Source organism: Pelodiscus sinensis, chromosome 13 (genome assembly GCF_049634645.1).
Source record: "Pelodiscus sinensis isolate JC-2024 chromosome 13, ASM4963464v1, whole genome shotgun sequence".
Lineage (NCBI taxonomy): Eukaryota > Metazoa > Chordata > Testudines > Trionychidae > Pelodiscus > Pelodiscus sinensis.
In genome coordinates this window covers 23839416-23863628 of record NC_134723.1, presented here as the reverse complement: position 1 = coordinate 23863628, position 24213 = coordinate 23839416, and the positions used below count along the sequence as shown (strand labels likewise).

At 45.1% G+C, this 24213-nt stretch overlaps 1 protein-coding gene across 8 annotated transcripts in view; it reads right to left on the bottom strand.

Annotated features, from left to right (window-relative positions):
* The window catches only part of ARHGEF9 (Cdc42 guanine nucleotide exchange factor 9), a 419582-nt gene that overhangs the window by 265812 nt on the left and 129557 nt on the right, over window positions 1–24213 (bottom strand). The window lies entirely within an intron of this gene.

Sequence of the window (24213 nt, the reverse complement as noted above, 5' to 3'; positions counted from 1 at the left end):
AGAGGGGAATAGTGATAGAGATGTAGCCGTGTTAGTCTGGGGTAGTTGAAGCAAAATGCAGGACAATGTAGCACTTTAAAGACTAACAAGATGGTTTATTAGATGATGAGCTTTCGTGGGCCAGACCCACTTCCTCAGATCAAATAGTGGAAGAAAATAGTCACAACCATATATACCAAAGGATACAATTAAAAAAAATGAACAAATATGAAAAGGACAAATCACATTGCAGAACAGAAGGGGGATGCGGGGGGGTGGGAAGGGGGAGGAAGGAAGGTAAGTGTCTGTGAATTGCTGATATTAAAGATAGGGAGAGTGGGATGTTTGTGAGTTAATGGTATTACAGGTGATAATTGGGGAAACTGTCTTGGTAATGGGTGAGAAAGTTCAAAGTCTTGTTAAGTCCCTGGTGGTAAGTGTCGAATTTTAACATGAATGACAGTTCAGAGGATTCCCTTTCAAGTGCAGATGTAAAAGGTCTTTGTAGCAGAATGCAGGTGGCTAAGTCATTTAGAGAGTGTCCTTTCTGGTTAAAGTGGCAAGAAACTGTTTTCTCTTTGTGATCTTGTCTGATATCTGTTTTGTGGGCATTAATCCTTTGGCGAAGTGTCTGAGATGTTTGTCCAATGTACATAGCAGACGGACACTTTCGGCACATGATAGCGTAGATTATATTTCTGGATGCGCAGGAATATGTGTTCTTGATCTTATAACTCACTTGGTTAGGTCCAATAATGGTATCAGCAGAATGAATATGTGGACAAAGCTGGCACAAAGCTTTGTCCACATATTCATTCTGCTGATACCATTATTGGACCTAACCAAGTGAGTTATAAGATCAAGAACACATATTCCTGCGCATCCAGAAATATAATCTACGCTATCATGTGCCGAAAGTGTCCGTCTGCTATGTACATTGGACAAACATCTCAGACACTTCGCCAAAGGATTAATGCCCACAAAACAGATATCAGACAAGATCACAAAGAGAAAACAGTTTCTTGCCACTTTAACCAGAAAGGACACTCTCTAAATGACTTAGCCACCTGCATTCTGCTACAAAGACCTTTTACATCTGCACTTGAAAGGGAATCCTCTGAACTGTCATTCATGTTAAAATTCGACACTTACCACCAGGGACTTAACAAGACTTTGAACTTTCTCACCCATTACCAAGACAGTTTCCCCAATTATCACCTGTAATACCATTAACTCACAAACATCCCACTCTCCCTACCTTTAATATCAGCAATTCACAGACACTTACCTTCCTTCCTCCCCCTTCCCACCCCCCCGCATCCCCCTTCTGTTCTGCAATGTGATTTGTCCTTTTCATATTTGTTCATTTTTTTTAATTGTATCCTTTGGTATATATGGTTGTGACTATTTTCTTCCACTATTTGATCTGAGGAAGTGGGTCTGGCCCACGAAAGCTCATCATCTAATAAACCATCTTGTTAGTCTTTAAAGTGCTACATTGTCCTGCATTTTGCTAAGAGAGGGGAGAGAGAGAATTTCACTCTGAAGTGGGGTTGTGGTCTGGAGAGCTACACTGTGTAAGTACTAAATAAATGGAGACCCCAGGAGGAAAATGCTTTAAATTACCTTTGGTGATGTGCCCCCCTTACCTTTGGTGATGTTCCCCCCTTAAAGGGGGAAAACTGAGTCAGGGACCTGCAAAGTAGCTTCCACCTCAAAAAAGATGATGGTGTGTGTGGGAGGGGAGGAGGATTAATATATATTTTCAACAGAGCCCCCTTAAAACTTTAATTTTGTTAATTCTTTTTTCCCTTCCAGGTCAAGATGAGACTGGGATTTACAGAACCCTTCCAACCTCCCCAGATCCCAGCTGAGAAGGCATTGCCTACCCAGCTTTCCTACCACACATTGTACATGGGCATGATAATTCAGTACCCCTCCTTGTAGCTTCTGAAGACATTGCTGGTAACACACCCTGGCTATGTCTAGACTGCAAGCCTCTTTCGAAAGAGAGCGTCTAGACTGCACGTTGAACTTTCGAAAAAAGCGGCTTGCTTTTTCGAAAGAAAGCATCCAGTGAGTCTGGATGCTCTCTTTCGAAGAAGCCCTATTTACATTGAAGAACGCCTTCTTTCGAAAGAGGAACTTTCGAAAGAAGGCGTTCTTCCTCGTGAAATGAGGTTTACCGCCAACGAAAGAAAAGCCGCGTTCTTTTGATTTAATTTCGAAAGAACGCGGCTTGAGTCTGGACGCAGGGGAAGTTTTTTCGGAAAAAGGCTACTTTTCCCGAAAAAACCCCTGAGTCTGGACACAGCCCCTGTGGCATGCAGGGAACCTGCAACTATGTCACTCTGTCTGCAGCATGTTATATAAAGTTACTATGGGAACTCCTTTTGCAGCACAACCAATTCCTGGTTAATTCTATAACTGCAGCAGATGTAAAGTGAAAGAAAGAAAGAAAGAAAGAAAGAAAGAAAGAAAGAAAGAAAGAAAGAAAGAAAGAAAGAAAGAAAGAAAGAAAGAAAGAAAGAAAGAAAGAAAGAAAGAAAGAAAGAAAGAAAGAAAGAAAGAAAACCTTCATTCAACTTAGTTTTCTAGTGTTATCTATCACCAACTTTTGACCCAGTTCGTGTTCTGCATCTCTTCTCCCCTTCACCTCCCTACCCATGACTTCCCTCTGTCCCCAATTAAAACTGCCTGTGATCTCCTCAATTTGCCTCTTTCTGCTAATAGATGGAGGGGTGGGGAGTTAGATATAACAATGTAGTCCCCTGGCAATGGTTCAAAATAATTTTTGAAATTGATGTTGAAGTGTGCAGGATGAATGAATATTTTAATTAATACAAATGTATAGAAGTGAGCAGTTGTATTTGAGACATAGTGATATGGCTGATCTATGTTGTCATCGTGTTATTTATCTCTCAGCCGTGCGGCAAGAATCCTGGTGCTCTCATTTAATTGGCAGGCCAATAAATCAGCACTAATCTCCCCTTTCTCTGTGTAGTTATGCATGCTGATTTTCAGCTGGGGTCAGCTATTTAGGAAAACCGCAGTGTTCCAACTGGCACAGCCCAGCCATCGCAATAGCTAGAAATCCTATTTGCAAAAGGCTTGGCTTTGTAGTATTCAATGACCTCTTAATATCTAGAAGGTTTACTTCTCACCAAACACGTACACATATTCAAGACTGTCTGGGAATAATCACTTTTGATGTGGGGATTTTTTTAGATGATAATTTCATAGATGATGGGTAAAGGAAGGGCTAAAAGGGCTGAGTTATTCTAATAAGGGCTCAAAAATGTGACTATGTAAGTCAGTCGTCCCCATATTGTCTGAACCTCTGGAATATTCCCTATGCTGCATCAGATCTGATATATTTGTTCAACTTTGTAGGGTTAGGTCACCCTCTAAAGCAGTGTTTTCCAATTTTCTTTGGCCACAGAAGCGTTTTAAACTCGAAAGAATTTTGTGGACCCTCTAATAACAGTCTAATATATGGAGATGAAATAGTAGATCACAAATAAGTAAGGATAATAATAAACAAATGCTAAACAAGGTCATGAGATCAACATTTAGTTTAATTGCACACATTTAAAAACAAAAATCATATAATATTAATTATTATTTTTTTAAAAATCATAAAATGTTATTTTAATGGAATTTTTTTGTGGAACCCTTATTTTGCAGAACACCATTTGGGAAACACTGCTCTAAAGAGTATAAAGGCACAGAGAATAGCAGGTCCTTTAAAACACAAGACATTTATTAAAGAAAGGACAATGACAGATGCAAACAGAAGTTCTTTACCGCTCAGGTTCCAGCTTTGTTTCTTTTGTTGACCAGTAAACATCGAACTCTGTGCGGCACACAAAGTCCTTCAGTGGTTGAACTATGTACTGCAAGTAATTATTACAAATATATTCATTTAATATATAAATAACAAAGATTTCCTTCAGTTAAAGATCCTAACATAAGGGTTAATAAGGAGGCAGGGGTTCATCCCCGCTATTGCACATTCATGTATAGCTAAGAACTAAAATGTCTGTGAGTGTAAATGAATAGATACATTGCAGAGTGATGGCAGCTTTCTCTCACAATACTACTCAGGCTGATGAGGACGTAGAACTAGGCAGGCTGAGATGAAATGAAAAGAAAAAATGTGAAGTGATTATCACAAACAACTTCATGACTGTGAGCTGAGGAATAATCTCTCAAGGGAAGGCACAAGAGCCTTGTCGCTTGGGAGTTTGAGACCTAGACTCAATGGTGTACTAGGGAACAACCCTGCATTGCTCTGGTGATGGCCAAAGGGGAGGGAGTGAGAAAGAAACAAAGCAAGCAGTTATTTCTACAAACACCATGTGGGAAATAGTTATTTAAAATGATAACATGCCTGAGAAAAATTCATCATCTCTGTCAAAAATCTGGTCCTCTTTTTTTCCCTGAGAAAGGCAATAACAACTCCTACACTGTTGAACTGGGAAGCGGTAACACTCTGCTTATTTCCAGAAAGAATGAATTCTCTGAACATCTCCCGGGAGGCTTTGAACAAAAAAACTGCAGCCCCCATTCTCCTCCCTCTGCTAGTGTTTGCTGCATGCGTATCAGAGGCCTTCATTTCCATCTTAGTGCACATACACTGTAGCTATTTCTGTGCAGCAGTGACGTGCATTTGTTTGCATAACTAGGTTCCCACCTCCTGCTCTGCCACTCTAAAAGGTTGCAAAATAATAGCTGAGAAAATGTCGGACTCCCAAAAAGTGCCTTATAAAGTTCAAGTCCTCTTCTAGCCCAGAACAGAACAAAAGATTAAGCTCCCTGCAAAGTGCCTGGTAACAAGCTGTAGTAAGAGGTAAGACAGCAACACATCACTGATTTTTAAAGGGGTTGTGAGGATTTTTCTAGCTGTCTATTTTTGCTGACGGGAGCATTAGAAAAAAATAAGAGGTCTCTAGCAGGGTGATCGCTTCCCACAGGAAATACTAATATGGAGCCTGGTCCAGTCCAAACATCACCTGTCTTCTAACAACCCCCACATCAGTCTTAAAACACCAGATACAGCAATGAGAAATTCACTGATGTCCACTAAAGACTTTGTGACAAAGAACGATCAGCAGAGCTCAACACTTCACCTGAAGCGGAAGAGACTGTGTTTGTGTGGATGGCTCTCTCAATGCAAACCTGGGAGCTGAAGCTATAGAGTTAGACAGACCCTCCAAGCTATCCCTAGGTTTTTTTCAGCACAAAGATTAGAGTGAATTAGTGCAGAAGAGAGAGGGAATGAAGCTAGGCAGAGAGACAGAGTCGAGATGCAAGGCGTGGATCAGAGCATTGGTCTATCTAGCCCAACAGCACACAACACCAGATGCAGCAAGCAAAGGTAAACCTTCCCTTTTCCCAAGCAACTTCACACATGTGAAATACTGGATGTTTGGAGGGAGAAATTCCTTCCTGACACTAGAACCATCCACTTATGCTCAGCTTGGGAAATAAGAGTAAGTGGGTTTTACACACAAAAGCTCATGATCCTATATTAAGGGAGCCTGACTTGGACTAATTTAGAGGCTTCCCGGTAGTATAGATGCGCTATTTCGAAATAAGCTATTTCAGCGTATTTCTTTTGGAATAGCTTATTGCGAAATAAGCATGCAGGGTAGATGTGCCCTGAGAGAAGTGGAAAATCCACACCTCTGAGAGATATAGCTGTGATGACCTAACCCCCAGTGTAGACTCCACCAGGTCATTCACATAATTATTCTGCCAAGCTAGTTGCTGCCTCTTGGGGAAGGGGATTGTGTATGCCAACAAGAGAACTCATCCCATCCAGGCAGGTAGCATCTACAGTGAAGTGCTACAGCAGCACAGCTCGGTAGCGGTTAAAGTGTAGACCTGATCTACTCTTCCCTGATTCCATCAGGTGAGATCTTTGTTCCCGTTGTCATGGGGAGTGTGAAAAGGTGATCAGATACCAAATGATTCAATGCTTCACACTTGTGATGTTCCACCTCTTTCTTCCTCCCTCCTGCCTGCTCATTTCTGCCCATCCCTGCACACAAAATAAAAGGAGTCATCAAGGTTTCATTTCAGTTCATGCTTAGGCTTTTGTAATGTGGCATAATCAGCTGATTGCTACCAGCTAATGTCATGTCCACAAGGCTCCTTAACAAATTCACTCCCAATAGGCAGGAGGGTCTCCAGTGATGCACAAAGCAGGGATTAAGTCCACCCTACATAAGAACTCCCTCACCCGCTTTAAGTGTTAGACTGTCCATCTATAGGGGGAGGTTCTGGAAGTGCTTTGATCTTACACTGCATTGTGACATGAGGAACTGATGCTTTTTATGTACAATTTTGGTTCTTTGATTACACTGTAGTGTAGCCACAGGGGAATTACACATCTAGCACCCATATTATGCAAGTACAGGGAAAACCACACAGTGCCATACTGCTCTCTAGTTCTGAGGGAGAGAATATATTACACCACTCTCCAAAGGATGTGCCAACTTCTTAATCAGTTCCCTGAAATCCAAGGTGTTGATGTGGCTGTGAAAGCCTTCTCTTGCCCCGACCAGCTTTCCCTCTATCAGCAGGACAGCTGAAGTTAGGATTCTCCAGCCAACAGTCCTTGTATTTGGTGATCTGGGAGCCATTGGCAAATCCATGATTCTAACGTTTTCCTCTTAAGTTGTCCCATTTATGTTTAGTGCCATCAATGGCCCCATTTTCATTACCATGGACAATAGACTTGACCAGGACTCTGCCAGTGAGAAATCTTAGAATTAAAAGTTTTGGTTAGCTCAAAACAGACCTTTCTAAAATTTTAAATGACTCCAACCTCAGCACAAAAGATTAAAGATCGTTCCCAACTCCCCACTGCAAAGGACAGTTAGCCAAGAGGTCAGGAATTCATTTGGAAAAGGCACTTAACATTTCAGATTGGCACAGCAGCTAGTGGCTGGAGTAGCAGGAGACAGACTATCAATAGATCACTGATTTATGAGCCACATTTGCAGCTCAATTTTTCATGTTATTTGTTTATTGTTTTCTTGCACCTGGCTAGGACAAGTGAGCGTGTTGTCTAGCTCTATTCGACCTAATTAAAGAAGAGTGACAGAAAGGCAACTGGTTGTCCAGCCTCTGCTGGGAACGTATCTGCAGCGCCGTGGCTTGCTATTCAGTTTGGTTATTTCCCATCATTATGCCAGTACTGACTTCACTTCACCACCTTCCCATACAAATAGGTCAGAGAGATCAATTACATTTGCAGCATGTCAAGTCCCCTTCAAAAGCCACGGCCACAATACTTCAACCTTGTCTCAGCGGGGGCCAGCTTATTCCCCATTCAAGAGCTGAAGACACCTGAAACTTTATATTTAAATCAACAAAGAGCAAAATGATCTTCAAAATGCAGAGAATATCGATTGAGACTCTCTGTTGCTGGCTCAAGCAGGTTTTTGTAGGAGGGAAGGGGGAATCATTTCGTACTAAGGCAATCCTTCTTTTCTGGGATTCTACTTCACTTAGCATCCAGCGAGGGCTCTATGCCTCCCCAAGCACAAATTGCATTTGAGTTGAGAATTATTTCAGCTCTCACTAATCGTTTTGTTCTATCGCCTCTTGATTGCTTATCAAAGCAGAGAAAGCAGCAGACAATTTCATTTGTGGGATGCCCACGGTTTAGTGACATCAAGCTAAGCAATAAGTCACCAGAAGCTCAAGGGCCACATTCAATTGCCATGTTGATTTTCACAAATGTGTTTTGATCATGAACAGACACAACAGCATAATACTTTGCAGCCCCACATTTTCCTCACTGAGGGTACGTCTACACTACAGCGCTAATTCGAACTAACTTAGTTCGAATTAGTTAATTCGAACTAAGCTAATTCGAACTAACGCGTCTAGAACTAAAAACTAGTTCGAATTAGCGTTTTGCTAATTCGAACTAGCAAGTCCACATTGAGTGGACCCTGAACAGGGCTTAAGGATGGCCGGAAGCAGTGCCGGCAGGGCATCAGAGGAGGACTTAGAGCGTGGAGATGCTGTCTCAGGCTAGCCGAGGGCTGCGCTTAAAGGGTCCCGACCCCCACCCCGAACAGACAGTTCTAAGGGGTGCCCTGCTTGCAAAGCAGTCCTGGCTTGGATTGCCCGGAGTACCCACACTGGGCACATCACACCACTCGGCCATCAGCCCGGCTGCACTTGCCGCAGGCTGCCATCTGGGAAGAGGGGGAATTGGGGGGCTGCAGGAGAGGTTCCACCCCCAGAAGCCCGCAGAGCCAGCCCAGTCCTCCCCATTGGAGGCTCGTACCCCATTCGTCCCTCACCTCCTTCCACTTACCCTTCCCTAGTCCCCCTTCTTATTGATGTACAAAATAAAGATAACGTTTCTTCCAACATTGACTCTGTCTTTATTGAAAAAAACTGGGGGAGACTGGGAAAAGGAGGTGGGAGAGGGGAAGAGAAAGGCTGGGAGAGGGGAGGGCAACTAACATGATCAGGGGTTGGGAACAGGTCCCAGATGAAGAGAGGCTACAGAGACTGGGACTGTTCAGCTTAGAAAAGAGGAGATGGAGCGGGGACAGGATAGAGGTCTCTAAAAGCAGGGGTTGGGTGGAGAGGGTGCATTCAGAAAAGTTCTTCATGAGTTCCCATAAAGAAGGACTAGAGGATACCAAAGGAAAGGAATGGGTAGCAGGCTTCAAACTAGTAAGAGAAAGTTGTTGTTCTTCCCAAAGCAAAGAGTTAACCTGTGGAACTCCTTGCTGCAGGAGGTTGTGAAGGCTACAACTAGAACAGAGTTTAAAGGGAAGTGAGATCAAGTCATGGAGGTTGGGTCCATGGAGTAGTCTTTGCCAGGGGGTAGGAGTGGTGTCCCTGCCCAAGGTTTGTGGAAGGCTGGAGAGGGATGGCACGAGACAAATGGCTTGGTCACTGTCTTCGGTCCATCCCCTCCAGGGTCCCTAGGGTTGGCCGCTGTCGTCAGACAGGCTACTGGGCTAGATGGACCTTTGGTCTGACCCAGGACGGCCATTGTAAGCTCAGGACTCAGGGTCGGGGGTCTCAGTGGACCCCCTTGATTTTCATGCACACCTGCTCCTGGCTTAATCCTCGTAAAATGAGGTTTTCCTAGTTCGAACTAAGCGCTCCGCTAGTTCGATTCAAATTCGAACTAGCGGAGCGCTAGTGTAGCGGCTATGAATGTTAGTTCGAACTAACGTCCGTTAGTTCGAACTAACATTGTAGTGTAGACATACCCTGAGGGTGAAATTCACTGTGCTTGAGCCAGGAGCAGCTCAGGGTCTGGGTAACACTGAAATGCCATAAAAAACTTCCACTATAGGTCTTCAGGCCTTCTACTGGTGCAGGAAAGATAGGGAGAGTTTCATCCAAGATGAACTTCATGGTGACTGGTTTTTGCAAGGTAAAGGAGAAGAACAGCCAGGAATTTATCCAAGCCTTAAATCCAGAGTCCCAGTCACGTCACTGGCCTATTCACATCACTCCCCCCATACCAAGAAGTCCCTCCCTTGTCCCATGCCAAAGGATTCAGGCAATTATGACAGCTGCCTACCAATTGGTTCTTCCTGCTTGCTTCTACCGCTCTCTCCTGAACTCATCTCCCTGGAGCTGTTTGAGCCAACGGATATTAATGCAGCATGACAGCTTGAAACGGTTTTGCTTTCCCTTAAATCCTCACAACTCCTGTCAACAAGGCTACTTGGAAACATTTTCTTGCATCATAATGAAGGTGCCCAGGTGATATTTGCAGCTGGCAAAAGCTAAAGGATGGCCCTGGATTGCAACATGCCATTATTTAGTCTCCCACAACCCTCATGACTCTAAATATTTTTGGACAACAGAACAATACAGACTCCTGGAAACTACAGATGGGAAAAGATCATTTAGGGGGAATTAAGAGTGCTACAAGGTGGATAAGGTAATATCTTCTATTGGACCAACTTCTGCTGGTAAGACAGACAGGCTTTCCAGCTCCACAGAGTTCTCCAGGTCTGGGGAAAGTTCTCACAGTGTCACAGCTAAACACAGGGAGGAATAGACTGTTAAACATAACAGTTAACGTGTTGTGAAGGACTATTATAAATGAAGTAGGCTATTAACACCTCTTCAAAGTGTTAATTAATTAATTAATTGGGGGAGGGGAATTATTCCATCTCTGGAGAACAAAATGGGGATTGTTGCTTGTTCATTTCTGAATCAGGCAAGTGGAAATGTCATTGATTCATTTAGGAGATTATTTCAGGCTGTCTGATTTCACCATAAAGGAAAGTTTTCCTGATGTTCATTCCAAGGTTTCCTTACCCCTTCATCACATTGATCTGTATACACCCACTTTCTGCAGTGTTAACAGCTTTAACCTACCTGATAATACATGGTTGATAGGTCAAGGTCAATTCTGGTATAAGGCCACATTATACTTCTCTGGAATTATTCCCTGGTTGAATTTAGAACAGTACAAAGCATGGACATTGTTCAGGGCGAGCACTCCCTCCAAGTCACAATTTCAGCTTCAGAATGAAACTCAGCCCAAACTGCTAATTCTCACTTGGTGAAACCACAGGCTTTGCACCACGGTCCCAGCCAGAAGAAGATTTGCAGCACTGTCTGAAAATTTAGCAATCCTGCCCTGAGATTTTAGGCTGCATCAGATCCTTTCAGTCAGTTGAAATTTCTCCAAGTTTGGGGGGAAGAGGTGAGCAGATGGTTACAAAACCTCCCCTCAAGAGGAAGCTCCTTAACAAATTCTTGGCCTTATCACTATGATGCACATTGTGTCCACTCAGAGCTTTGGTACAAGAGCAGGGATAGAACCTAGGTCCTTCTGCTCCAAGAAGGGATAGGCCTATTGTATTAATTTAGATGGAATAGAGGGGAACAAAAGTGTTAATAGAACCCACTTAGTGTCCAACATTAAACAAGATCCAGGGTTTGGTACATGGAGACAGACCTCTGCTTGCTTAGTGTCATGACAAACACACTGTTAAATCTTTTAAATCTTTTATTAAAGATACCCAAATGAAAGAAAAACACTTAAAGCAGTTGCAATGTACAGTGGAAAGTCAGGCTTTCATTTTAACAACAATCCTTGTTCCCTTTCCTTCTCGCTGGAGAGAGTTTTAGAAGAAAAATCCCATTGGTTTGACAGCTTCTTAGATGGCATCAAAGATGGCGGTAATTGTCTTTTGAGTAAAAAAAAAAAAAAAAAAAAAGGAAGCTAGCTAAGCGGGGCTGGAGCTATTGTTGAAGTGCAAGGCCATTTCATCCCAGGTAATGTTTGGGATTCAGATGAGCACGTGGGGGTGGCAATGTCATTGGCCTGCCTCCCTCTCTCTTTAGCTCAGTCTGGTCAGGAAATCCCGCAGAATAAGCCATACTGGTGAAGCTCATCCCACTAGCCTCGGCCTGTTCTTTCACAGTCACCATGCAAAGCCTCCTTCTTTAAGGACTCACAAAGGGATGACAGCTGGAATAGCCTATCCCCTCATTATTTCATTAATCAGTTAGACCTAATATCTGACAAACTAATATTGGTACATTAATTTCTGTCTCTACCAAACATAATTTCAACATATGATTCAAGAACTATAAACATGGCCTTTTGGTTTAAACTAATTTTATCTGTCTCTCTTGCACCTGTTTATAACATTCATTTTTGAAAGCAGCATGACCTACTTTCCATTCACATCTGTTATTGTACATTATTGTAACATCTTATGAATTTTTATATACTTTTTATAACTGAGCTCAAATCAGGGTAAATTTGTCAGCCCAGTTGTCACAGCAGGCCTCTACCGCTAAAGCCAAAGGAGAATCTTCCATACCAATTCGCGGTATGAAGCTTAGGAGACACAATTAAGCAATACAGACTCCATCCACTAGAGGACAGTGGTGTGCACACTTGCATATTCTAGACAGCTCACTATGATGTCTTTTGGTCACAGTGCCTGATCCCATAATATATTCCACAGACATAATGACCACTGGCTTCAGCAGCATTTAAAACTCTCTGAATCTTAACAATCATAGAAGGGACTTTGTGGCTGTGACTTGTGAATATTTGCAATTTCTTCTATACCCCAAATTGAATTTTCTCTTTAGTTAAACCTGGTTGTAATTAGAATGGCCAAAATAGCTGTTGCTTAATACAGGCTGAACCTTTCCAAACTGGGACTCTCTGGTCTGGCAAGGATGTACCAGGTCCACAGAGTCCTGGTGGAGGGGTGGTGACTGGGATTCCTGCAGACCAGCAGAACAGTGGGGCTGGGCTGCCAGTAGCAGGACTGCCCAGCGGGGTTGAGAGCGTAGGGCACAGCGGAGCCAGCAGCAAGTGGGAAGCCAGCTGGGAGGCAGGTGGCCAGACCAGGACTGGGGGGAGGGAGCCAGTGGCAAGGGAGCTAGAAATGACCTCCCCTGGTCTGGCAAAATCCCCCATCTGGGACCAGTCAGGTCCCTAGGGTGCTGGACCTAGGAGATCCAACCTGTAGTACAAGAGCATATGTCAGAATGCTTAAACAGAAATTTTTCATGATACACCTAATGCCCAGTTTGGTTTATTGAGAATAATGTAGTGAGAAAAAGCGCAAACCACACAGAGCATACATTGCTGCCAAACCAAGTGTCAGTAGGGTTAATAATATAGCCTCTTTCATACAAACCATATCCCACAGTGAAACAACCCAGTGACAGAGTTAAATAATGAATTACAACACAAGCAAAGAGAAACCAAGAGTTGTAAATAAGAAAGAAAATACCCTTTCTTAACTGAGATTGTGCACTAATAAGTGGGTGATGCAGAGAAAGGTGATTTCTAAGGGCCACAGGAGAGAATGTTCTCATACCAGAGGTAAAAGTCTGGGAAGCAGGAAGAAAGGAGATTCTGCTTTGAACTACATGAGGGCTGACTATGCAAGATCATCATAAGTCACGTATTTATGGTCAAGCAGCAGGTAGTTCCATCTGTAGTCTCTCAGGGAGCTTCCAACCTTCCTAAGCATGATGAAAGCCATAGGAGGCCAAGAACCTTTTGACTCAAACACAGAAGTGCAAACGTCTTCTCTGCAGTCTGGAACAACCAGTAATCCACAGTTCATGACCAAGTGCCTCCGCATTTCAAGCCACTCATTTGACCATTGTCTGACTCCAGCAGTTTTGGGGAAACTCACCATTGCATGACCATTGTGGCCTGGTCTACATGACAGGGTTAAGTCGACAAAATCTGCCTTGCACCAAACTAGCTGCAGGAGTATTTTCACCTAAATTTGGCTCCTGCCAACAACGGTGCCCCTCTGTAATTTATTATCACCCAGCAGCATAGCGTCACAGTTGATGTAGTTAGGTCAACATAGCATCAATGTAGACATGGAGTTGCATATGTTGACTGTTATTGGCCTTCAAGAGCTGAACCACCCTGACAATAGAATGGATACAAGTGCGCCTGGTGAGGACAAGCACCACCGACACCAGGAGCCATGCGTGCACACACAAAAGTGATTTAATAACTGCAGTGGCTGTATGCCAGTAAGATAAGCTGACATCATTTTGTAGTATAGATGTGGCCTGAAACAGCTCCATCAGCAGAAGCATTAGCAGAAGCCCTCGGAGCAGACAATGCCCAGGCTCCACCTCAGAGCTGTCCATCACTGCTCTACACAGCAATCCAATGCACTTTTAGAAAGAGTGATACAAAATACCCTGAATGAGACAAAGTTTCAGGCAATCATGTAGAAGCAACCCAGCAGGTAGAGTAATTGGACGTGCACCAATCTCAAGCCCCAATTTGTAAATTTCAGTCCATTCTCAGCTAGTTTGGGGATGAGCAATTTCACTGCAAGCCACATCTGTTCATATACTGTATCTCACACTCTGCTCGGTTCCTATGCCACCATGGATTGGAAGTATTAGACCTCAGATAACGAGAAGGCTGCACAATGTCACAGTCTCACTGCTCAGTAAGGACTTTTGCATGGCACTTTGGACAGGCACGGGTATATCCAACTGCAGCAAAGAGTTAACCATTCATGCAGTTCAGTATTAGTTACATCAAGGTCTGTCAATTTAGGTTTATGAATGTCTGCCTCTCTTGTGCAATCTAGAGATGTCACACAATGCTATGCACACTACAGATATGCTCATGTAACCCACATACCTTCTGGGTGTGGTGTACTGTCACAGGCTTTAGCTGAGCGGCAACTAGCTTTTAGCAAGCACTAGAGACTCATGCACAAAGTTCCACAGGTCAGAGGTTCAGTACCACCTGTTGGTGTTAAGAGAAGCAAATGGGTTTTGCAGAAGTGGAAAGCAAGTGTAGTCATGGATAAATTTTGGAAGCTCTTGGAGCGGGATGAGAAAGATGGCACAGGGGAAACCATACAAACATCTTAAAGCTGTGGCAAATAGCGCTAAGTGATAATGTAAACCACAGAAAAATATATATTAAGCAGACATTCTCTGGCTGCAAACTTATTGAATATTGAGAGCTAGGGAAGAGAGAGATTAGTGAGGATACATTTTCCTGGCTGTCCTCCACGCATACAAATAAATCTCTGAGTGCATTGGTGCACTGATATTTAAACTAATTAGCACAGACAAATCCATGGGACTCCGTGCTTTTCTGTCAGCCTAGTCATATGGACAGAAGGCAATTGAATACTATCATGATTAGCTACAGCTCCCATGTCAAAATGCAGCAGTCAACGATCTATTCCCCCAGAAATGAGTATGGCAAGAGAAATACGGTGTGGGACACATTTCAAACAGTAAACAGAAAATATCTTCCACAAATTAAATGCTCACTCAGCACTGCACTACGAGATAAAAATAGAGAGCAACAGAGCTGGTGCGGAATACCAACCAGAGCTCCCTGCAAGGTCTGCATGGTGTCACTGGGAGAACACCCAGAGCAGCCCCTCTCTTCATTCCATCCTCCTAGAGACAGCGTTTTGGCTGAATTTCCTGTTGCTCAAAAATGTGCTGGTATAGGATAAATTTTGGGGAGCCTGGAATTGACTCACATAAGGGATCTAGCTTGCATGTACACCATCACGGCCGTTGCAGCCCCCCTCCTGCCTCCAGAAATAGGTTGCTTGTCAGAGAAAAGCAAGCGCTTTGTGAATATTCAGCACCTTGTTGCAGCAGGGCTGCATACTCCCTGCTATTAGCACAGGGGGCAATAAAGAAACTGGCCCTCTTGCAGATGCAAGATTTCCATCTTAAATACTCTGACTGTGGCGTTGCTTGGCACAAAAGATTGAGCTTCGATTCTTTTTATTAGTGTGCATCACAGGAGACAGGAAGAAGTAGAGAGGTGGGCAAGACCAGACAACGAAAATACAGCTGACGTTAGAGATTCAGGTCAGGATGAAGCGGTTCCAACAAAGGAAGGGCTGACATGAAGCTGGGCCCACGGAGCTGTGAGATTGAGTACAAATCTCACACCGATTAGTGTGAAGATCCAGAAAAGTGTACGGAACTCCCCTTGCCCCCCCGCCGCACCCCGCTCCAACCGGCAGCAGGTACCGTTCAGGCCCGGTGGACGAGACATGGGACTCGGAGGGTTCCATTCCCAGCTCAGCCTCTGTTTCACTGGGAGACCCAGGGCTGGTCCCCACTCTGCAAAAGGAGGAAAAGAACTTGAACAGAGTCAAAGCACTGAACTAAGGGAAATTCCGATGTGGGGCCCCAGCCACCAGTCTGCAGAGTCACTCATTTGCTTGCTCCATGATCCAATGACTTACGTAATCCTTCCTCCCAGCTTCAGGAGACAGGGGAGGAGGATATTGACATTGAGTCTCCCACATGTCACTGGGCTAAGCGTTCTGAGAGCTATCAGCACATCCTCTGGCCTGATTTGGAATGAGATAGGATTTATTAGGCTGCCTCTGTACACATCGAATGGCCAGAAACATCCCATCCATAGGACGGTTCAGGGCGGCTGTCCCAGGCTCCATGCTTCGGGTGCAGGGGGCCATGGCAGCCACCTCAACTGTCCTATGGATGGGGATAAGGCTGCCTTGGGGGGAGAGCGACCTAGCGACAGCAAGTGTCGGGCCCCCCAGCACTCACTGCGACAGATGGAGCAGGAATGGCCCAGCAGCCTGCTCCACTCCACTTGCTTGGAGAACCAAGCAGCACAGCAGTCTAAGAGAAGGCAGTGGGGCAGAGCAGAATAGGCTGCAGGTTGCTCTGGCTCCCACCACTGCAGTGAATATGGGAGCGGGAGCCGACCCTACTGCTGCCCTGGACCAGGCAGCCCGGTAATCCCCCAGCTCACATTGCTTGAGGGATGTGGCTTCCAGCAAGGGGGAGAGGCATGGGCAGAGCTTGGGGAAGGGGTGGAGTGGGATGGAGCAGAGACAGGGGCACCTGCAGCCTCACACCTAGGGCTCTGAGGGGGGCAGTTGCCCTAAGCCCCAGAACCCTCAAAGGATGGCTCTGCTCATGGCTCTGGCACCACATGTGAGATAGGCACTGCTCCACCTATCCTCTCCCGGTTCACGAACCGCTCTGGGGCTTGGTGGGAGATCAGTGTCCAGATGACTAGAAGGAGGAAGCAGCATGCATGCCCAGATGCAGAAACCTAGGTGTCAAGAGAAATTTTACACTGACAGGTTAGCACTGACACTGCAGATACACTTGCCCAGGAACCTTCTCCTGCAAGAAACCCCATTGCAAATTCTGTCTACACATCTATACAGGCGATCCCATCACAGGACCTAACCACATAAGCCACAACATCAGAGGCTCATACACCTGCACATCCACTAATGTGATATATGCCTTCAAGTGCCAATAACGCCCTTCTGCCATGTATACTGGCCAAACTGGATAGTCTCTGTGACAAAGGATAAATGGACACAAGTCAAACATCAGGAATGGTAACACACACACACACCTGTAGTGCAGGGGAACATTTTAACCTCCCTGGACATTCAATAATGGATCTAAAAGTAGCCATTCTTCCACAAAGGAATTTTATCACCCACCTTCTTATTGAAGGCACAGAAAGAAACCATCCCGACGCGTAGCAAGAGAGGCAAACATGGTAGGAGACCGGACTGGCTTACAGGGGAAATCCTTGGTTAACTTAAGCACAAAAAGAAAGCTTACAAAGAGTGGAAACTTGGACAAATGACCAGGGAGGAGTTTAAAGGTATAGCTCGAGAATGCCGGGGGGTTATCAGGAAGGCAAAAGAGCAAATGGAATTGCGACTGGCTAAGGATGTGAAGGATAACAAGAAAGGCTTCTACAGGCATGTTAACAAGAAGGTGATCAGAGAGGGTGTGCGGCCCCTAATGGATGAAGGAGGTAACCTAGTGACAGATGATGTGGGGAAAGCTGAAGTACTCAATGCTTTCTTTGCCTCTGTATTCACGGACAAGGTCGGCTCCTGGACTTCTGCGCTAAGTGACGCAAGGTGGGATGAAGATGGACAGCCCGTGGTGGGTAAAGAACAGGTTAGGAACTATTTAGAAAAGCTAAACATACACAAATCCATGGGTCCGGACTTAGTGCATCCGAGGGTACTGAGAGAGTTGGCAAATGTCATTGTGGAGCCTTTGGCTATTATCTTTGAAAAGTCGTGGAGATCGGGAGAAATCCCTAATGACTGGAAAAAGGCAAATGTAGTGCCCATCTTCAAAAAAGGGAAGAAGGATGATCCAGGGAATTATAGGCCGGTCAGTCTTACCTCGGTTCCTGGAAAAATCATGGAAGGGATCCTTAAGGAATCCATATTGAGGCACTTGGATGAGAGGAAAGTGATTAGGAATAGTCAGCATGGATTCACAAAGGGCAAGTCATGCCTGACCAATCTGATTAGCTTCTATGATGAAGTAATTGGCTCAGTGGACATGGGGAAGTCAGTGGATGTTATATACCTTGACTTTAGCAAGGCTTTTGATACGGTCTCCCACAATATTCTTGCCAGCAAGTTAAGGGATTGTGGATTGGATAAATGGACGGTAAGATGGATAGAAAGATGGCTAGAAGGCCGGGCCCAGCGGGTAGTGATCAATGGCTCGATGTCAGGATGGCGATCGGTTTCTAGCGGAGTGCCCCAAGGTTCGGTTCTAGGACCGGTTTTGTTCAATATCTTTATTAATGATCTGGATGAGGGGATGGATTGCACCCTCAGCAAGTTTGCGGATGACACTAAGCTGGGGGGAGAGGTAGATACCCTTAAGGGCAGAGATAGGGTACAGAATGGCTTAGACAAATTGGAGGATTGGGCCACAAGAAATCTGATGAGGTTCAACAAGGACAAGTGTAGAGTCCTGCACTTGGGACGGAAGAATCCCAAGCATAGTTACAAGCTGGGTACCAACCGGTTAAGTAGTAGTTCTGCAGAAAACGACCTGGGGGTTACAGTGGATGAGAAGCTAGATATGAGTCAACAGTGTGCCCTTGTAGCCAAGAAGGCTAATGGCATATTAGGTTGCATTAAGAGGAGCATTGCCAGCAGATCCAGAGATGTCATCATTCCCCTCTATTCGGCTTTGGTGAGGCCGCATCTGGAGTATTGTGTCCAGTTCTGGGCCCCCACTACAAAAAGGATGTGGACGCATTGGAGAGGGTCCAGCGGAGGGCAACCAAAATGATTAGGGGGCTGGAGCATATGACTTATGAGGAGAGGCTGAGGGACTTGGGTCTGTTTAGTCTGCAGAAGCGAAGAGTGAGGGGGGATTTGATAGCAGCCTTCAACTTCCTGAAGGGAGGTTCCAAAGAGGATGGAGAAAGGCTGTTCTCAGTAGTGACAGATGGCAGAACAAGGAGCAATGGTCTCAAGTTGTGGTGGGAGAGGTCCAGGTTGGATATTAGAAAAAACTATTTCACTAGGAGGGTGGTGAAGCACTGGAATGGGTTACCTAGGAAAGTAGTAGAGTCTCCATCCCTAGAGGTGTTTAAGTCTCGGCTTGACAAAGCCCTGGCCGGGTTGATTTAGTTGGAATTGGTCCTGCCTAGAGCAGGGGGCTGGACTTGACGACCTTCTGAGGTCTCTTCCAGTTCTATGATTCTATGCTTCTATGAGACAGCTGAACTGGAATTCATTTACAAGTTCAAAACTATTCACTGTTTTTTATATTATTCACTATTCAACTATTATTTTTGTACTTTTTTTTTACATCCAAAAATTTCATCGCCCACCTGGCTATGATTAAGTTGCTTAAACAAATGTGTTGCAACGGTAGAAAAAAATGTTGTGTGTCTGAAAACTGTAAGTACTGCGGGTACGTATATATATATATATATTTTAAAAGGGGTACTTTATAAAAAAAAAAGTTGAGAAACACTGGCCTAAAGTGACATTCTGGCACTGTCCACATTCCTCCCAGAACCAAGATCACATTGGTGGTACTAATGCCAAAGCCACATTGACCCAGCCTTACTCTCTAATTGAAAATTGCCGTCCATAGCATGGAAACTAGGCAGAGTGTCTTCCAGAACTGGGCCTGTGGTTTTGATTTACAACCCTTTCCAGCCACCTGACTTCTGAAACAATCAATTTTGTCTGTGGCTGCAAATAAATGGATTGACAAGAGATATCCAGGCCCTGCAAATCTTAACTCAGATTTACAAATCTTGCCAAGATTTTCTTGCTAGAGAGGATTTGATTTACAGCCTGGCAGCTCTGAGCTCAGGAGATGAGAGATGGCGAGGCTTTGAAATGCTGCCTCTGTGATCTGTGCTTGTAAATCCCACTCTCACGTCCTTTAATTCGGTGGATTCGATTTATAAACCCTGATCAGCTTTTGCACACCTGGCGATTCCCTGTAACTCAGCCTAAGTGACAAGCTGCCTAATTGCAGCGATGAGCAAGTCTCAGGAGGAATCTTGATTAGTGCTCCAACGTTATTTCTCTGAGTGATCTGCAACTCTTGGGCGAGCAGTTCCCACAATACAATATTCTGGTGCTTCTACTTCTGACCCAGGCAGCCTGGTCTCTTTGCTCACCAAAAGGAAGCTCACAGACCCAGCTCCAGAATCTCCATGTCATTCAAGTAGATGGGAGAGCTTCTTAACCAAGCTTTCCTGGACATCAGAAATATGTATGCATTATTTCAGATACTAATGTAAGGGTGGCATGCTGAGTTTTTTCATTGTAAATCACTTTCAGCATGACTCTCTAGTTACCTACCAGAAACAGGGCTGTTTCCTCACATTGGCTGGGATTCAGACTCTCATTTATGTGTGCCCGGCAGAGTGGGGCTCTGATCTCCAATGAAAGCCTACAAGTGGCAATACATGTAATTAATAGTAATCTTTAGCAGAGGTGTTTTTAAAAATGAGGTCTATGTCTTCCTGGCAACCTTCTCTAACCTTCTGTGCTGTGGCTTGTTAGAGTCAGAACTATAGCAACATTCACCATGTCACACTAGGAATCTGTATGTTTACAACGGTGACAAATACCAAAGCTGCTAAGTGCAGAATTGTTCTTAATAGGTAAGAAAGTTTGATTTATTAAACTTGGCCAGCCACAGGCATGCATCATTCAGAACCAGCTCCTGAATATGGTAATGTTGTATATCATATAATACCGCTGATGGCATTTTCCAATAGGGCTTGTGTATCATACAATGGAATATATCACTATCTGTAACAACAGCTCCCCATAAATATTGTTGCTCTTCTTTATTCAACACTTGGCTGCCTCCACAGCACAGATAATAGCTCTGTTGGTGTTGGCTCATTTTATCAAGATGGCAAATTGTAAATAGTTGGCAGTTTCGATTCCAGTGAACACATCACCAAGTGGCGCAGTGGCACTAATTCACTGACGGGAGGTTCTTTTTGCTCCAAAATCCACCAGTGCTAACTACTGAGTCAGCCAAGGGACAGGTATCACTTAATACAACCAACAGGGTTCTTCTCCCTCTTGGTATCTCTGGTATCTGAGCATGCTCCCTCCTCTGCATTCCCAACCCTTGCTGCCCCTGAAAAGGGTAAGTGATTCTCCTCTGTTACAACACTGGTCAGCCAGGATACTTGGCAGATTCATTTCCAGATTCACTGAACTTTTCAGTCACAGAAGGTATATCTACACTGCAAATAAAAACCTGGGGCTGACCAGGGCCAGCTGATTCAGGCTCATGGGGGTCAGGCTCCAAGCTTGTTTCACTGCAGTGTAGACTTTTGGGTGGGGCTGCAGCCTAGGTTCTGGGACCCTCCCACCTGGCAGAGTGAGTCCTACAGCCCAGAAGCCTACAAGACAAAGAACCAGGCCTGTAACGTGAGCCCTGCAGCAGGGGTGCAAGTAAAATTCTTTTCTTCCTGGCACAGGGGGCAGGGCACACTAGTTAAGAGGAGCCATGGGACCCCCCATGTAAGCCCATCCCTCACCTGGGGCCCCCATGCTCTTCCCCTCCCCATCCCATGTTACCGTAAGTGGGGAGGAGAGCCTGGGCATGCAGTACGGCAGCCAGAGGAGCTGCCAGCAGTTCTGCTGCTTTCCCTGCTCTGCCACTGCCAGCAGGAAATGGGGCACCAGCCCCAGCCCCATCCCCTACCTCTCTAGCTCTGTACACCCAGAGGACAGGGATGGGAGGGGCAGGGTTCTGCTTTTCTTCCCTCCGGCAAGCAGCAGCGAGGAAAGGAGCAGAGTGCTGGCAGCTCCTCTGGCTGCTGGACCACTCCCAACTTCCCCCTAGCCCTGTTCTGCTCCAGGGCTGCTGCTTTACAGAGGACCCGGAGGAGAGGCAGCTCCGTGGAAGGGTTGGGGGTAGTATGGTGTCTTTCTGATATGTCATACAGGCTATAAATAGTTGATCTGGCATATCAGAAGTTGCTGACCACTTTCTTGCTGGCATGGCGTCCCAAGCCATACCAGCTTTCTGTCACCGCTGCGTGGGCCTGAGCCAGTTGGCACAGACCAGCCATGGGTTTTTATTGACAGCGTCGCCATATTCACAAAGGTCACACCCTGTAACTTTCACACCTGGAAATTCCACAAGAATTGAAACTGCAGGTTTGTGCATCAAGACCATGAATCAGCCCTAGGTTTGTACAAAAGCTTCGCAGTTAGTATCTCTCACAGCCAGGCACATTTCACATGCTGTGTGTAGAAGATGTGACAAATCACGACCAGGTTGACACTTCAGTGCTGCTTGCTGTAATAATTAGAGTGGAGCTCATGCTAAAACTTTGAAACTAAACAACAGATTTCTAAATTATTCAGATTAGAAACTCTTAGGGAGCCTATCTTCACACCTCTCTAATCAGTCTAGCAACTCTGGGCACCATGAAAATTTATAATCCAGATGTGAGCTTTGTGACTGCCTCAGTAATGGGTCAAACACCCACAAATTCTGGGAAGAAAAGAGCTTTCAGGTTTTTTGGACCTCTCATTACAATAATACTTTGGCCCTCAACTGAACCTCCCAAGATCGTATAGCCTTTACACATGTAACACATTAAGCCATTACACACACAAGCCAAGAACCTATTCTGATCCTAAAGACACAAAGACAAGGAAGTTGAGGCACAGGTCGGTGAAGTGATTTCCCAGAGTCACACAGTGAATTAGTGGCAGAGTCAGGGGAGAACACAGATGCATTCTAACTCCCATCTCTGTGCTTCTATTACTTGCTCATGCTTCTGCTCTTGATTTGTGTATATTCATTACCTGGCAGGGACTTTCAGCGCCATGGGCACTCTGCATCCAATTAATGCCAAAGATAGGCTTTCTACCAAGGCACAAAGCTAACAGTGACTTCTAAATGCCAATAACCCTTTGCTGCCTGTGTGTGCTTTGTGACAGCTGCAGAACCCATCCACAACAAGAAAATCAAAGTAGTCAATATGAATTATCACCAGTGAAATATTTCTATCACGAAAACCAGACATACAGCAGCAGGGTCCTCTTTAAAGATCATGTTTTTCATAAAAGCTGCTGATCAGATAAAAAAAGGGCAATTATGTAAAGGCATAATAAAATCGCGCAGGCACAGCAGGAAGGCGGCTGGTATGTGGGGGGGGGGGGGACAGCAACAGGCGACATGCAAGAAAGGGCTCAGTTAGGATCAGTGCTTAACTATTCAGCTATTTACCCAAACATCTGCTCTTCTGGGTGTAAAGGGCTCCTGTGCTGTCACAGCAGATCTCACTACGGAGCTCAGACAAGCACCTAAACAAGGGCACCATTTTGGGAGGTTAGTGGGGGTAGCAGCCGTGTGCACCAGGATGCGGTGTGCTTTTCATCCCGTTCCCCAGATTGTCAGGGAGTGAGGAGAAAGTACAGTACTTGCATTCCATGCATGCCTCTCACCTCTGGCTCCCTTCACAGCCAGGGGTGGGAGGCATGTACAGAATGCAAGTACTTTCCCCTCACTCCCTGATAGTCTGGGGAATGGGATGAAAAGCAAGCTGCATCCCAGTGCATGGCTGCTGCCTCCACTACCCTCCCAAAATGGTGCCCTTGCACCTACAGCTTTCATAACTCTATTGGCAAACACTCTGTTTAGGCCCTGCCACTTCTGGTCAACATCTCTCTCACACCTTCTTTCAAAATCTGGTCTGGAATCCGAATGAAAACAGAGTCTCTTGTGTAAATGGTCAGTCCTGTAATTCCCTTCTTGGTCCCAACTGGGAAATCCGGTGTTCTTGGGTACTGGCCCATCCTTTGCTCACCCTGCTGCAAGGGAAAGCCCCCAGAGTGGTAAATGAACTCTCTTTTTGCTTGCTCTCCAAAAGCTCTTCCTTGCCGCTGTCACCCACATGAGCCTCATGCTGAAATCAGTGGGACATGAGAGTACACACAGTACAATCAGCAACACAGCAACTGAAGTGCATCCTGCCTGAACACAGCAGAAAACTGGGGGAGGAAAGCTCCTCCTACCCTACTCCCCCATCACAGCAAACCTAAGCCAGATTGCATCTGGTCCTAAATCCATTTGCTTAAATAGTCTCTAAAAAAAAGACAAAACACTCTTTCTGAGACTCCCATCTGAACAGTAAAAAGCAGCTTCCCCTCCCCTCACCACTGCATAGTACACTGAGGATTAGCAGTGTGGCTGGCTCATGATTAGGGCACACCAAGAGCCTATCATGAGGTGTGCTGGGCACCTTCAGCTCCCAGTGAAGGGCTGCTCCCAGAGCCAGGCTCAGGAAAGCCAAAAGTCACCGAGAATACCATGTTTCAGAGAGACAGCTGTGTTAGTCTGTTTCAGCAGAAACAGCCAGGAGTCCTGTGGCACGTTAAAGATTAACACGTTTATTAG